Genomic DNA, 7,501 nt, shown 5'->3' on the forward strand with positions numbered 1-7,501 from the left:
CACTTAAGTCGCCACTACAACTACTACAACTGCTTGTTGGGTTTGAGTTCATTGAGTTGTTGCACTTAATGTTGGGCCACTGTTTTTCAGTTTTTTGACTTCATTGAATGATGATGTATGTGAGCCCTTTGCACTGATAAAAATACTGACCATTCATGTGGCTGTTTGAGCATGGAAAACATGAAATTAATGTATGTTGGTTCAATTAACATACCGTACATAGGTTATGATTCTGGATGATTTTTTAGGTAGTGGCCATCCCCAAAATGCACCAGAATACAGGAAATCATATCTACCAAATTCAAAATTGTGTAGCTTCTCTCAGCTCACGTTTAGTTGAAGTGTGCAGTCATGTGGCCCTCCGATGGTTATGATGAAAAATGTGGCCCTCTTTATCATGAAAGTTGCCCATCCCTGATTTGGGGAATAGATTAGAAGGGGGCTGCAAAGGGATAGATTGGAATAAATATAAAAGTTTTGGTAGGATATTCATCTTAATAATGTTGACACGGCCAATCATAGAAATGGGAAGCTCTGACCATCTTTTAAGGGATTCTGATACTGATTTTAAAATTGGATCGTAGTTTGTATGAACTATGTCGTTGATATCTGGAGTGTCCAACAATTTTATAAGTGTTGGTAAGGATTGCGCTAAGTGTCTCAAGAATATAACAATATCATCAGCAAAGAGGCCCAGACGGTGTTCATAATTTCCAATTGTAACTCCTGTTATTAAGGGGTGGGATCTGATAGTCATTGCTAGGGGTTCGATCGACAGGACAAATAAGAGAGGTGACAATGGGCACCCCTGTCGGGTACCCCTGGTTAGTGTAAAGGGTTCTGAAATAATTGTGTTTGTCAGAACTTCAGCAGTGGGATTGTTGGAGAGCAGTTTTATCCATTTAACAATGTTTTCTCCAAAACCGAATCTGGGCAATATTTCAAATAAGTAAGGCCATTCTACTCTGTCGAAGGCTTTTTCAGCGTCCAGGGATAGAATGGCCGCATCTGGTCTTTCCTTTTCGTTGTGAACAACATTGAGCACCCTTCTTAAATTTTGAAACGCCTGTCTGCCTCTAACGAATCCATTTTGGTCTACATGGATTAGACTTGGCAGGAGATTGTCTAGCCCCTTTGCTATGACCTTGGCTATAAGCTTTGCATCAGCATTTAAAAGTGATATGGGTCGATATGATTCACATTTAGATGGTGGTTTACCCGGCTTCAGAATGTTCATAATAAGAGCTTTAGAGAGAGAAGGTGGCAAGGAATTTATTTTGAATGCATCTTCAAGCATGTCCAGAAAGGGAGAAAGCAGCTTGTCTTTAAAAGTCTTTAATATATCGATGGGAAGTCCATCAGGGCCTGCCGCTTTTCCCCCCTTCATAGCTGCAAGTGCAATTTCTAGCTCTGAAAGCTTCATTGGACTGTCGAGAAGTTCCTGGTCCTCAACAGAAAGAGTTGGAAAATCAAGACTGTCCAGAAAACTGGTTCCTGTGATCTTGTTCGTGTTACTAGGCAGTTCAGATTTATAAAGTTTTTCATAATATAATTTAAATCTCTCATTTATTTCCTTTTGGTCATTTGTAACAACTCCAATTGAATTTTCAATTTCGTGGATCATTTTCTCATTCTGTAATTTTTTAATTCGCCAGGCAAGCAGTTTACCGGCTTTTTCCCCCTGGTCATAAAAGGACTGCATTAATTTATTTAAATTAGATAGGGCCTTGTTTGCTGACTGTTCATTATAATGGGCTCTCAGTATGGTTAGTTTATGTTCAAGTGCTGGGGTATGGTTAATTATGACCTCACCTTTCAACTCTTTAATTTGGTTTTCAATTTCTGTCATTTTGTTCTTGAACTGTTTAGATTTAAAGCTGGTATAACTAATGATCTGGCCTCTTATATACGCCTTAAAAGCTTCCCATCTAATTAAAGAAGAGGTTTCAGTGGTATTGACAAGAAAAAACAAATCTATATGTTGGTCAATGAAGCGGATAAATTCGTGATCCTGCAACCATCTAGTATCAAATTTCCATCTGGGAGGTTCAGAGAATTCTTTGGTAGCACTGTACTCAATAGATACGGTAGCATGATCGGAGATGATTATGCTATTGTAATAACAATTTTTCACATTTGGTACTAAAATTTTGGAGAACAGGAAGAAATCCAATCTTGAGAACGTCTTATGCGTAGTCGAATAACATGAAAACTCTCTCTTGTCTGGGTTACGCTCCCGCCAAACATCGCAAAGGCCCAACTCTTCCATGAAGTTAAGGATTATTTTCCTCGATTGATTGTGGGTGGAGACCTGGTTACCATTACGATCAAAATCTGGATTTAACGCACAATTGAAATCCCCACCTATAATATTATCCCCTCTAAGTGAGGCAAGTGTTAGGAAAATATTATTATAAAATTGTGGCTCATCTTTATTAGGGCCAGAGACATTTACTAAAATAAGATTTTGACCAAAGAGAGAGCCCTGTAATATAATGAACCTGCCCCCGGGGTCTAGAGTGGTGGTATTGACCTGAAATGGTATTGACTTTTGAATTAGGATGGCCACCCCTCTAGCATGGGATGAGAAATGAGCCACAAAGACCTGACCTTGCCACCTTCTCCTTAACCTGAAGTTAATTGTGTCTCCTGTAGGAGTACTATTTTAGAACCCAAGTGTTTAAGCCTTGTCATAACTTGTTTTAATTTGACCAATCTACCCAGGCCTCTGACATTCCAAGAGGATATTTTAAATAGCTGATTACGAGCCATGTAAACTTTGATAAATAGATCTGTCAAAAGGGACCATCCTGAATCTGAGTGGCTGTATCACCGTATCAACGAGCTTAACAAAAAAGGTTGAACAACAGGTCAAAATAACCATAAGACAAATTGTGAGAAATCCAAAAGGAAAAAAAACAAAACAAAGACAAAACAAACACACGAAAAGCAACATCGACATATAACAATTTGCTAGAACCTGCAAAACAACCAGTTAACACCTGTGTCATCGACCTAACGACTGCCTTCTATCTACAGTCAAAACTAAATTATTACACCAACTTCCTTGGCTTTTGTTGATCCTGCAAAGAGGAGCAACGGAAATAAATCTAACTCGTTTACGCTTTATCTCTGACTATTAGTCTACGTAATATAAAGACCCTTTGAATATACAGAATTTCTTATGAAACAGTTCCAGTCAACATTGAAATAAAGTCTACCATCGAAAGCTACTCAAACGTTTCAATAAATGCATCACTTAACATCTGTAAATACGCACTGTATTACCGTATGGCACACTGCTCCGTGTGGGGTGGGAACCCAGGCACATATGACATAACTCACTTATTCAACCTCTTCTGGGTGGCCGCTCCTGATATGTTTCTGGAGGAAGACATGTACATCTTGAGGCGACAGAAATGTATAGTTCTTTCCACCGTGTGTGATGCGGAGCTTAGCAGGGAACTGCAAACCGTACTGGATTCCCTTCGAGCGGAGCCTCTGTTTCACCGCGTCATAGGCTTTCCTCTGACGTTGCACTTCAGCGGAGAAGTCGGAAAAAAACTTCACTTGCCTGTTTTCGAACATAACTTTCCCCTTTGCTTGTGCCGCCTTCATCACTCGAACTTTATCCTTGAAGTTTAAAAACTTCATTATTAACGGCCTGGGAAAGGGGGCAGAGCGCGTGGAATTTGCTGGACCGATGGGGAAGCTGGGGATACGATGAGCCCGTTCAATCCGCACCGCCGTAGGGAAATTCTCAGCACCAAGGATATCGGGGAGCCACTTCTCCAGGAAGGCTTCTGCGTCCCTGCCTTCTGCGGTTTCTGGGAGGCCGATGAGACGGAGATTGGAGCGACGTGAGCGATTCTCGAGGTCCTCGTTCTTCTCAGTAAGAAACTTTACTTGCGTTTCCAACTTCGTCATCTTGGCTGTAAGCTGTGCTGCTGTATCTTCCGTGTCACCTATGCGGGTTTCGGCTGTGGTTAACCGTGCCCTGATTGTATTCAGATCGGTTCTGATGTGTGCTATACCGTCAAGGACTTCACGATGACGCTCTAAACTTTCTGCCTTTAGTGAATTAATGGCCGCAAGTATAGGATCTGGCTGTTGGGGACGAATGTAATGAGGCGACTCTTCATCGGAGACTGCGGCTGTATCCGTCATCTTGGTGTTGCCATTATTCGCGAGCGGGCTAGCAGCCTCCTCGTCGTCACCAGCCCGTTGCTCGTTGCTAGCTAGCGTCGACCTCGTTGTTGGTATTTCAGCATTAAACTGATTTTCAGTTTTTTGTCTTGTTGAATTTTTGCTCTTCCCCATTTTGGTTTGCTTTCTCCGCCTTAGCTGCCGTTCAGGACTTAAAAGGGTCTGTTTTATGATTCACTTGTCAGAGACTCACGAAGCGCGACTTTCTAGCTCGACGCCATAACCGGAAGCGCTTATTATTTTTAATCAACTCCAATGATGGAGCAAGTTAGCTTGCAAAATTAAAGAATGTACCTTACCTTCTACGTCTTTTTACTAAAAAGAATCATCAATTTACACTTCCACAGGTAAATAAGCATTCATGGCATCAAAAACTAGACCACACACGTCAGCCTGGAATAGGCTCAATCTAGAATTGAAATATTGTATATAAGTGGTATTTTTATAAGTGGGGAAGTATCTACTAATAATTTGTGTTGAAAAGATCAGCCACAGCTGTTTATTAACAATGGCTGCTTAAGGCTTGGCCAATGAAATGTCTGTTGGTATGAATAATCCAATAGGATTGCTAACCTTTCTTCAAGCATCTCTTTTGGAGTCTTCATACTCCTTCAGCAGAGCTATGTGGGTCGACTGGTACTGCACCACAAAATCGTCCAGTCTAGTGAGCCTGCTTGACCGGAACCGAATGTGTTTCAGATCCCACTGGCTCTTTTCCATGATTCCCTGGGTCCTGTTGTCTTCTGTTATGTTCTGAAAAAAAGAATCACACAAACACATTAGCTGTGTTCGAAATCGTTCCCTATACACTCGTTCCCTATTCCCTATATAGTGTACATGATATAGTGCACTATATAGGGAATAGGGAACGAGAATTCGGACACTACGCTGAACATTTCTAAACGTCATTTGCGTCAGTAAATGCGCCGGGTATTTGTGTGACGCAGACAGATGCGCCCACATCATGTAAACAAACCGGGCACTCACGAGGAAAGCTGGAGGTTGTATTGATGTTGAATGTTACATTTCCTTGTTCAAGTTTTTTTTAACTAATTTTGAATGTTAAATTTTCTATGTTAAATCCCAAATAAATTATTGACATTTCTATACGAAAGCCGGAGACTCCATCATTAAAGGTTGGGTATGGAATTCGCTTTTTTGGCCATTTTTGCAAAATTACTTGAAATCCTTATCATAACCCGCTTACAGCCACTGAGTTAGAAGTACTGACATGAAAATTAAACTTGTCAATCATCTGTGGAACGGGCAGGGCTCGAAAAACTCCAGCCAATCATTTGCATTGCCACCGAGTTGCATTGGACAGTAAGTACGTCAATCAAACGGTCGTACTGCACTCCCCCTCCCCCGCGCGCGACCCCTTCGTGCAGTGCTCGTGACCCAGAGCTCGTGACCCAGAGCAAGCTCCTGTTTGTTGTTATCCTGCGGTAGCTACTGGAACTAGTTAATCCACATTTGGACCTAGCAGTAGAAGACAATTTCCATGGCAGACAAGACGCCACCATCCCCACCACCACCACCACCACCACCAGCAAAGAGAAGGAAAACTCTTTTTCAGAGAGTAATTGATAATAAAAACGCTGAAAGAGAAAAACTGAAATCAAGAATAATCCTAGGCGCTGCTTTCGAACGTTGGCGGCAACTGAAAGAAGGGTCTAAAAACCGATGCTTGTGTGGCGGTTGACCTAGTTTCAAAGTTTATACCGTTTATACTCGGTAATACCGGTGTTGAGACGAGTGTATTACTCGGTGTAAAATGTCCACACCGCGGCAACCCTAGTGAAAACCAGGACTTCCAATACAATTATATGAAACAAACATACATTTTCTAAAAAATAGTAATGATTTATGTGACCGTTTAATGTAAAATAACCTTTTTTCAGCACTAGGTCATATGAGCATTAAATAAATGCTGCGTCTCAAAATGCCTTGGACAGCAGCGAGGATGACTCGCTTTGCCACGGGCCGAAACAGTTCGGAGCGACCACAGCCAGAGCGAACACAGCGGGGCAGAGGAGTGTCAGGAATAGTCTTTGGTGTACACATCAGTACGGCCTATTTGCACTACTGTTTAGTGGCAATGCAGTGTTTTATTCTATGCCTTTTTATTTTCGTATATTATTTCAATGAATACAATTTATTTATTCTTAAAAACAAGATCTGGTCTTCAAATCTTTTTTCCAAATATAGGTCGTCTTACAATGGGGTTTGTGTTTATATTCGGACCAATACGGTACAGCGGGCGCTCACATGACGTTAAGCATTTCCTGGTGCATAATGTGACGCTTCAGAACCTAAAATCCCGTTTCTCCCCGTTGACACGACAACACATAACCGGCGTTTTCAGAAATCTCCCCTTTGGCCGGAGTTTTTAGAAATGATCGTTTTCTGTGATAAGACAGGGCCTCGGACAGGGGGTGTTGCCGCACCCCCAGCACCCCTACTTCCCGCGGTACTGGGTGCAACTTACAGCTGAATGTAGTGCCATGTTGTTAAACGAAAACCTACGCTAGCCTGGCTCGCTCTCGCGCATCTCTGTTCGCGCTCGTGCATGATTGCGCGTCCAGGTACTTGGAATGGGTGGAGTCAGAGTCAGCGTTGAAGGAGAGGGGGTAGGACCATTTGAGTTGTGTATTTTCAAAATCTGCTGGCGTTTCGCAAATCCCATACCCAACCTTTAAATGTATTCGTTTTCGCGGTTATTCAGCTTCTTCTTCTCCTCCGGAAAAACACGACCGCATTGCATTGTGGTATACGGGAGTAACATGTAGGGTACATCGTATGTACCCTATTTTAAGTCCACTATAGAGTGGCAAAGTCACGCCCCTTCCGGTAGGGCTCATGGGACCTATGAGATCGAAAAATATGAATGGGTGTCAATGGAGAGAAAATAATTATTTTCTGGTCCCAGTCTTTATATGCCCTGGATTACACATATGTTGTTTGTGGATTTAAATGATAATTTTTCATGCAAAGAAAACTAAAAATGTTCGTGAAAAAGTTTGATAATTTTAGGTTTTATGTGAGGCCGCTTTGTGAACTACAGCTCTTCGCTGCTCTCGACGCATATGATATACGTCACCACACCCGTCCTTGGAACTCGGCACAGAGATGGCGATCTCTCTGCCCCACTTCACCGCTTTTTCCAAGGGGAGGATAAAAGCATCGAAAGAGGTGAAAACCATTATAAATCGGGGCACGTGCAGAGTTTCAGTTATGCCGATGGGATGATTGTCGGTCTTCTCCACGCCAGTCGCAGGGAGCGTGACGTCACATA

This window comes from Gadus macrocephalus, chromosome 11 (assembly GCF_031168955.1).
Source record: "Gadus macrocephalus chromosome 11, ASM3116895v1".
Lineage (NCBI taxonomy): Eukaryota > Metazoa > Chordata > Actinopteri > Gadiformes > Gadidae > Gadus > Gadus macrocephalus.